The 8,919-nt window shown below is 36.4% G+C and overlaps 1 long non-coding RNA gene across 1 annotated transcript; it reads right to left on the reverse strand.

Moving 5' to 3' along the window:
* Positions 1-693: 693 nt before the first annotated feature.
* Positions 694-3,518, reverse strand: LOC116668143. The gene is made up of 4 exons (XR_004325212.1): positions 3,362-3,518; positions 1,564-1,645; positions 914-942; positions 694-725 (listed from the first exon to the last, which is right to left on the reverse strand). It is a non-coding gene; the product is annotated as an uncharacterized LOC116668143 (long non-coding RNA).
* Positions 3,519-8,919: the final 5,401 nt, after the last annotated feature.

The following is an 8,919-nucleotide window of genomic DNA, read 5'->3' on the forward strand; positions in this document are numbered from 1 at the left end:
GTTTTAAAAGATCATGTCTACCAAATACTAAGGTAGGACTAATAACTTCCATCATTTTTAATAATCAAAGACAACACACACACACACACACACACACACACACACACACACTCCTAATCAAACCATCCAGTTGGCTTAAGACCTTTGGGCTAGGGAAATAGCTCAGTGGTAGACCACATGCTTAGCATGCACAAGGTTCTGGGTTCAATCCCTAGGACCTTCATTAATAAATAAATACAGAAATAAATAAATATCATCAATGTGATAGCACTAGATGAAATAATTAAAGTGAAATATGACTGACATGTTAGCAAGGGAAGCTTTACTCTACATAAAGGTCAAAATTCAATTAAGCATTTTAAAACTGGAAAAATCTTAGAACCTAATAATCAATCTCTCAGAATCCCTGAAGAGTATAGGGACTCCAAGCTGAGCACTTTAGTGTCTCCCAACCTCAACAGAAACATCCAAGTCAAAGCTGACATTTTAAAAATCTATTTCTTAAGCTTATATATATTTTTCAAACATGGATACCACTAATAACATCTGCCTTATTTATGTCATCTTTCAATTAAATTTGAAGAAATAAAAGGAATTACCAATAAGAAGACTGTACTTCTTTTCAGAGCTAAATTTGTATTGCAGAATTTACCTGATTTGAATGTTTGTAAATTCTTCATTTCTCCTGTTTTCTTAGGAACAGAATCTTTCACTCCAACTGCAGGCTGAATGGTTTTTGAAACACACCGATTAATAATGTACATTTGATACAATCTGTAGTAATCATTCAAGGGGGGAGGGTCTAGCTCAGTGGTAGAGTGCCTGCTTAGCAGTGCATGAGGTCCTAGGCTAAATTCCCAGTACCCTCATTAAAAAAAAAAAAAATTCAAGATAAAAGTATAAAAGTTTTTACCTTCAGGTGAGGATATTTTTCAGTAGAATCTAAAAGCCAAAAGGGACACATAATCAATTATAAGTAAATATGAAAGCCAACTATCCAGTCATGCAGTTAGTACTGAGCGCAATCCTCATGCTTGCTTTGGAAATGAACACGTTAGGTTTCGGTGTTTTGATTTCAGGGGCAGTTAGGACAGCAACAAGGCAGAAATAGAAATCCATTATAGACACTGAATAAAGAGCAGGAATATAGGTTTAACAAAACATGCAGTTAAGATTTCAAAAGTACGATTATGTTCAAATGACTTATAAACTAGAAAACGTGTACATATACCAGTGTGAACATGCTGCCTGAGGAGGAGAAAAGCGATCTTTAATCAGAGGAACAAGTCACGGCTCCAAGAAGACAAATGTGAAAGCTGACGGTAAAATGCAACAGCACATCTTCCATGCGACTGACACCATTAGACTACAAGTATTTATCATGCTCTTCAATTCGTCCTGTGATTTAGGAAGTCCACAGTTGTGATGGCAGTTCATTTGAATGTGCAATTCACTTCTCGTCAGAGAAAGTGTTATGAATTGATCAGCTTGGATACACACTTGTAGAATAATCGTTCATAAGCATTTTTTTCCCATACCCACATGGGCTGTTGGTATGCCTACATTTCTTGGATCCTCTAGCCATCAAAGTTTCTTGATCCACTCATGCAAGAAAGAATGTATACTGAGTTTTCAATATTGAAATCTGGTGATCAAAAAAAATTCATGCCACAGAATTATTAGACATTAAAAGTCTTTTATATTTCAAAACCTGTGTAGTATTCACTGAAAATAACAACTTTAGCATTTATGGAATGAATTCTATTAATTTCTTTTATTTCCAAAATTGGTTTGGTAAATCAGGCTAATGTTTAAAAGCATTTCTGTGAAATAACTATCTTATCAAAAATTAGGTATCAGTAAAAAAAAAAAAAAAAAAAACCACAGCCAATGCTTCATATTCAAATTAATCTCACTTGAATAACAAATACCAATACAACATATATCTTTGAAGCCTGATAGGAGGAGTAGCTGTGGTTTACCCCAATTCTAGGCCACCTCCTGATTCCAGTATTCTCTGGAGTGGCAACGATCTAACCTTGCTTCTGTGTAAATATACTGACGCCATCGAAAAGTTCTCGCAAGTTTCCCCTCAATTCCAAAATCACCTACCTGCGGCCTTTTTTCCCTCCTTCCTTCCTTTCACTTTCCTCTTCAAAGGTACCTCTAGATCTGTGGTCTTAATTCTTCCCCTTCTCTATTCTTTGGACGGATGATGCCCACCACTTCTTTTCCCTCTCTGCTTAGCAGCAGTGTCTTACATCTCTAATTTCTACTTCAACTCTTTGCCTCGCTCTGGCTATGAACGTGCTAAGAAAAACAAAATCGTGCTTTTCCTTGATGCTGTTATGTCTTTAACTCCCCAGCGGCTCTTCTTCTAGATTCCCCTAAACACAAGTCTACCCTTTGAGCGTGATCTGAAGACCAGCAACAAGGGCATCACCTGAGAGCTTGTTAGAAATGCAGACCCCACTTCTCAGAATGTGCACTTTTCACTGGGTCCCCAGGTGACTGAGTAAAATGTGAGAAACTCTGGTCTATACCGAGTCTGCTTCTACAGCACTCGGACTTAACTGATCCTTCTGAAATCCAGCCGCACGCGTCTCACTGTAACACTTCCCCAAAAGCTGCATCAGGAGTTGCAGACTTTCCAGTGGACTCTTTACCAGGCTCCAGCGCCCCTGACCTCCCCGGAATGCACCCTGCCCTCTTCCTCTTTCCCACTCTCTTCTGTTGGCCTATGAGACACCATCCTATAAGGCAGCAGCACGCTGCATGACACGAAGGTCCAGACATGGACAGCTGACCACACATGCCTGTGCTCACCCACGGCAGGCCACACCCAGCTCTGTATGATCAGGTACCGCAAGTCCTCACTGCCTTCCTACGGTCAGGGACGGGGGAGTGAACATTCTGCTGTGCTTCCCGGACAAGCTTTGGTGCTGGAAGAAGCTCACTTCATACCCACTCATTTCAAACACTCCTCTTCCTTCTTCTAAAGAACTATTCGACATTTCATTACCACCTCCTGCCAGGGACCCCCCTCCTTTTCCTTCCATTTACTCCCCCTCCTCTGCTACCTCTTCTCATTCTTCGCTCCCTCCTTTCCCTCCTCCTGATTTCCTGACTGTCCTCAGGTCACAGAACATCTTGAGAAAGCTAACCACTGAGGCGCCTTAACAGCATTCCTAGTTTAATCTCTTGCTGACACCCGATAAGATATACGATTTACTTCCTTTCCTCCTCTTTTTTCTCACTATACGTTCAACAGGTGATTTTCTTTGGTTGAGAGAACAGATCCAAATCCTTGTTTTAAATCAACATTCTGTCAAATGACTTTTTTATAAAATACAGTGCTTACTTTCTATTTGTCCATTTAATGTATTTTTTTCTCTTAGACCTGCAGCTCCAGATAAATGATCAACATGGTTCGGTAGTTGAATCTTGGAGGTACTCTGTTAAAATTAATATTAATAATGAGTTGCAAGATTTCCTGATCCCTTTCTAAGAAAATACCTGTGTTTCCTACATTATTATTTTTAATTTCCTACTTTGATAAGAGAAACTTTAAATGTCATAAATAAATGGAAAGACATTTCATGTTCATGGATTACAGGACTTAATATTGCTAAAATTTCCATACTACCCAACACCATCTACAGATTCAATGCAATCTCCATCAAAAGCCCAATGGTATCTTTTACAGAAATATTAAAATCCAACCTCAAATTCAAAACCATAATATCACCTTATATCTATCAGAACAACTAATATCAAGAATCCAACAAATAACATGTCTTGGCGAATAATATAGAGAAAAGGCAACACTTGTGCCCTGTTGATGGGAAAGCAAAAAATAAAGAAAAAGTAGCATCAATCCCCTTGAAACCCTCCAAAAAAACTGAAGAGGAGGGATCACTTCCAAATTAACTCTATGAGGCAAGCAGTACCTGATCCCAAAATCAGACAAAGATACTACAAAAAAAGGAAGTGTGCTACAATGAGGTATCACCTCACACCAGTCAGAATGGCCGTCATTCAAAAATCCACAAATGAGAAATGCTGGAGAGGCTGTGGAGAAAGGTGAACACTCCTACACTGCTGGTCAGAATGCAATTTGGTGGCAGCCACTATGGAAAACAATATGGAGATTCCTCAAAGACTAGGAATAGACTTACCATATGACCCAGGATCCACACTCCTGGGCTTGTATCCAGAAGGAACCCTACTTCAGGGTGACACCTGCACCCCAATGATCATAGCAGCACTATTTACAATAGCCAAAACATGGAAACAGCCTAAATGTCCATCAACAGGTGACTGGATAAAGAAGATGTGGTATATTATATAATGGAATACTACTCAGCAATAAAAACAGACAACATAATGCCATTTGCAGCAACATGAATGCTCCTGGAGAATGTCATTCTAAGTGAAGTAAGCCAGAAAGTTAAAGAAAAATACCATATGAGATCGCTCATATGTGGAATTTAAACAAACAAAAACAAAAACAAACACAAACAAACAAACAAATGAAAACAAAGCATAAATACAGGACAGAAATAGACTCATAGACAGAGAATAAAGATTTGTGGTTGCCAGGGGGGTGGAGGGTGGGAAAGGATAGACTGGGATTTCCAAATTGTAGAATACATTAACAGGATTATACTGTATAGCACAGGGAAATATACACAAAATATTATGGTAGCTCACAGAGAAAAAAATGTGACAATGAGTGTGTATATGTCCTGTATGACTGAAAAATTGTGCTGAACACTGGAATTTGACACAACATTGTAAAATGATTATAAATCAATAAAAAATATTTAAAAAAAAAACAAAAATGAAGTGTGAGTCCTCTAACTTGATTCATTTTCAGGATTCTCATGGTATTCAGTATCCCTTGATAGTCATTTGAATTTGAGGTTGGATTTTAATATTTCTGTAAAAGATACCATTGGGCTTTTGATGGAGATTGCATTGAATCTGTAGATGGTGTTGGGTAGTATGGAAATTTTAGCAATATTAAGTCCTGTAATCCATGAACATGAAATGTCTTTCCATTTATTTATGACATTTAAAGTTTCTCTTATCAAAGTTTTGTGGTTTTCAGTGTATAAGTCTTAGCCTTCTGGGTTTAATTTTATTAATTGTTTTTATATTTATATATTTATATATAATTGTTTATTAGTTTATTCTTTTTGATGTATTATACTGAGAGTGTTTTTTTAATTTCCTTTTTGGATTGGTTTTATTGTCAGTGTATAAAAATGCAATTGATTTTTGCATGTTGATTTTATATCCTACAAATTTGCTGAATTCATTTATCACTTATAACAGAGGTTTTTTGGTGAAGTCTTTACAATTTTCTTCATATAAGACTACACCATTTGTAAACAGGAATAGTTTTACTTATTCCTTTCTGAAAGGAATGCCTTTCAGTTTTCTTCTCTCATTGGTTTAGCTGGGACTTCCAGTACTATGTTGAATAGAAGTGGCCAAGTGGTCACTGTTGCCATATTCCTGATCTCTTACTGAAAGCTTTCTGTCTTTCACCTTTGAGTGAGATGTCACATATAGGCTTTACATATATAGATTTTATTCTGTGGAGGTAGTTTCCTGCTATTTCTATTTTGTTGAATTTTTTTTATCATGAAATGGTGTTGAATTTAGTCCAATGCTTTTTCTGCCTCAATTAAGATGATCACACAGTTTTTGCCCTTTATTCTTCTATATGGTATATCACATTGATTGATTTTCCTATGTCGAACAATCCTTTAATTGCAGGTATAATTCACATATGGTCATGGTATCTATTTCTTTTACTATACTACTGAATTTTGTCTCATAGTATTTTGTAGAGGATTTTTACTTCAACATTCACCAAGGATGCTGGTCTGTAATTTTCTTTCTTTTTTTTTTTTTTTTTTTTTTTTTTTTTTTTGTAGTATCTTTGTCTGACTTTGGAATCAGGTAATGAATTTGGAAGCGATACCTTGTCTTCAATGTTTTTGGAGGGTTTCAGGGAGATTGATGTTAATTATCCTTTATTTCTTTATTTTCCCATCAACAGTGCACAAGTCTTCCCTTTCCTCTGCGTTATTTGCCAATACTTATTATTTGTTGGCTTTTTGATATTAGCAGTTCTGACAGATGTGAGGTGATATTGTGGTTTTGATTTGCATTTCTCTGATGATCAGTGATGTTGAGCATCTTTTTATGTGTCTGTTGGACATCTGCATGTTTTCTTTGCAAAAATGTCTATTCAAACCCTCATTTTTAATCAGGTTATTCGGTTCTTAGATATTGAGTTTATGAGTTCTTCCCATATTTTGGATATTAACCTCTGATCAGATATATCATTTGCAAAACCCTTCTCCCATTCAGTAGGTGGCCTTTTGTTTTGTGGATAGTCTTTATTGCTGTGCAGGGGTATTTTAGTTTGATGTCATCCCTTTTGTTTCCTTGTACATTTTTTCCTTATATACACATATATATGAATGCTGTCAAAGATCTTACTACCTATATCTTCTTCTAGAAGTACTATGGTTTCAGGTTTATAATAAACTTTTAACCTGTTCTGAATTTATTTTTGTGCATGGTGTGAGAGAGTAGTCCGATTTTATTCCTTTGCATGTAATGTCCAGTTTTCCCAGCACCTTTTATTAAAGAGTCTGCCTCTTCCATATTGTATTTTTTGCCTCTTTTGCTGTAAGTTAATTGCTCATATATGTATGCATACATTTCTGAGTCCTTCATTCTTTGTCATTGCTCTATGTCTGTTTTGGTGCCAGTACCATACTGTTTCAATGACTATAGCTTTACAGTATAGTTTGAAATCAGCAAGTGTGATATCTCCAGCTTTGTTCTTCTTTCTCAAGATTCCTTTTGCCTAATCACAGTCTTTTGTGCTTCCATATGAATTTTAAAATTATTAGTCCTGTTGTTTTCTAAGACACTATTTCATTTATTTCTGCCCTGAACTTTATGGTTCCTTGTCTTCTACTAACTTTAGATTTTATATTTCTTCTTCTGCTAGTTTCTTTAGGTGTAAGATTACATCATGGTTTGAGATTCTTACCCTGGGTACCAGTATTCCCAGCAATATCCAATGTATTTTTCATTTTATGTTCTTTTCACAGTTAAGTCACACTAGCTATTCTCCCCTCATATTGAATGTGCTAATCCTATATGAATCTTATCCCACAAAAGTCTTTATTTCTTTATAGCCACATTATGGTTAGCTGAAGAATCACACTCAACAAATTACTGAACTGAAACTGCTTCAAGAGTGTGATCCTTAAGAAGAGCTTGTCCCTCTGCAATTTCATGCTTTTAAACAAGCTTTGTACACAAGGATATTAAAATGAGACTGTTTCTGTGTATTTAGACTATGTCCCAAGGCAAAGAGCACTACGTGACAAATACACACGCTTGATAGAAAAAGATATGAGGCAAACTTATCTGGAGTTAAATTATTGAACATAGACTCGTGTCAGTTAAATAAAGCCTTGTTAACCTCCAGTCATTTAGGAAACCATTTTAACAATACGCCTATACCACAGTAATACTCTTGTGTCAGACTTTGTGACTTAGGTGGATAGGATGTAATTTTAAAAGATATTTCTTCTTATAGAAATAACAAAATATGGAACCTGGAAGAAATATTAGAAAGTCCTTTATCCTTCTTTTTCTGAATAAAACCAAAAAATCTTGCTTTGCCTTGTAGTATAGTTTGAAATCAAGGCATGTGATACTTCACATTTCGTAGCATCATGAACAAAATTTAAAAAAAGGAACAGAAGCTTGTAGTTAAGCTGGCTGAAGAAGGATTCTCTTTATTCAGACTTGTATCAATTGTCAAACTCTCCTCCTAAATTAATTTCTATGTCTAAGAAATCCCAAGCTACTATACTTAGCTGAATTGAGTTCAATGCTTGAAACTGCCAAGTTTAATTTTGGGATTTAAAAATTATTCCCTGCTATTGTTATATACCTTTCAGGTCTAAATAGCATATGACTCTGTTGTACAAATGCGCTCATGTAAAAGTATCCAGAAATTATATTTTTCCAGCTGCTTTACAACTAAGTGTGGACACATGATTAAGTTTGAACATGCACTGTGAGCAGAAGCACATGTATGTCACTGTGAAATTGAGCAGTAGAACTCTGAGCCTGTGCTCCACCAGCCTCTCTCCCCTTTTGTTACCTGGGTCACAGACGTGGCAGTAGTCAAGTTCTGATCTTGCAGATAAGCAAAGTGTCTTAGTGGGTGCAGAACACCAAACTGGAAGGAAACTGGATCCCTGAATGACCCTGTGGATAAATGCTTCTTAATAAGCCTTGAGAGTTAGGACTTTTTCATGCCTTTTAGACCACAGCAACACCCTCCTGGTTGATCTCTATGTCCAGTATCCACCTTATTCTCTCTCTCCTCCTGCCATCAGAGAGATGGGCATGCTTAATAATAACCCTCAAGACTCTACCTGTCTGTGAAATAAAGCCCATGACTCAGGTCCCAACTGAGCTTTCAAACCCTTTCTCCATGAACTGTTACACTGGCTACAGTGGATCCTGGCTGACTCCTAGAAGTCCCTCCCAGCACTGTTAGGTTTGCTTAATCCCCTCCCACTCCCTTGGATTACACGTCCCGCTAAAATGTACCCTGATGATTTGCAGGAAAACCATAGCATTTCCCTATTTTAATGCTACCAAATAAAGAGTATTTAAAAATCTGGTCCTCTAATTTCATCATGATATCTTTAAAGAAGAGCATATTTTAACAGTTAAAATTAGGCAGGATCAGATATAAACTCATATTTAAAGACAAATTTTTCATGAAAAATGTGATTGCTTTCATATCATAGGAAATGGGTATACTTAATTTTTGAAATTAGAAATTTGTTTCCTGGTAATTTT

Source organism: Camelus ferus, chromosome 13 (assembly GCF_009834535.1).
Source record: "Camelus ferus isolate YT-003-E chromosome 13, BCGSAC_Cfer_1.0, whole genome shotgun sequence".
NCBI classification, from domain to species: domain Eukaryota; kingdom Metazoa; phylum Chordata; class Mammalia; order Artiodactyla; family Camelidae; genus Camelus; species Camelus ferus.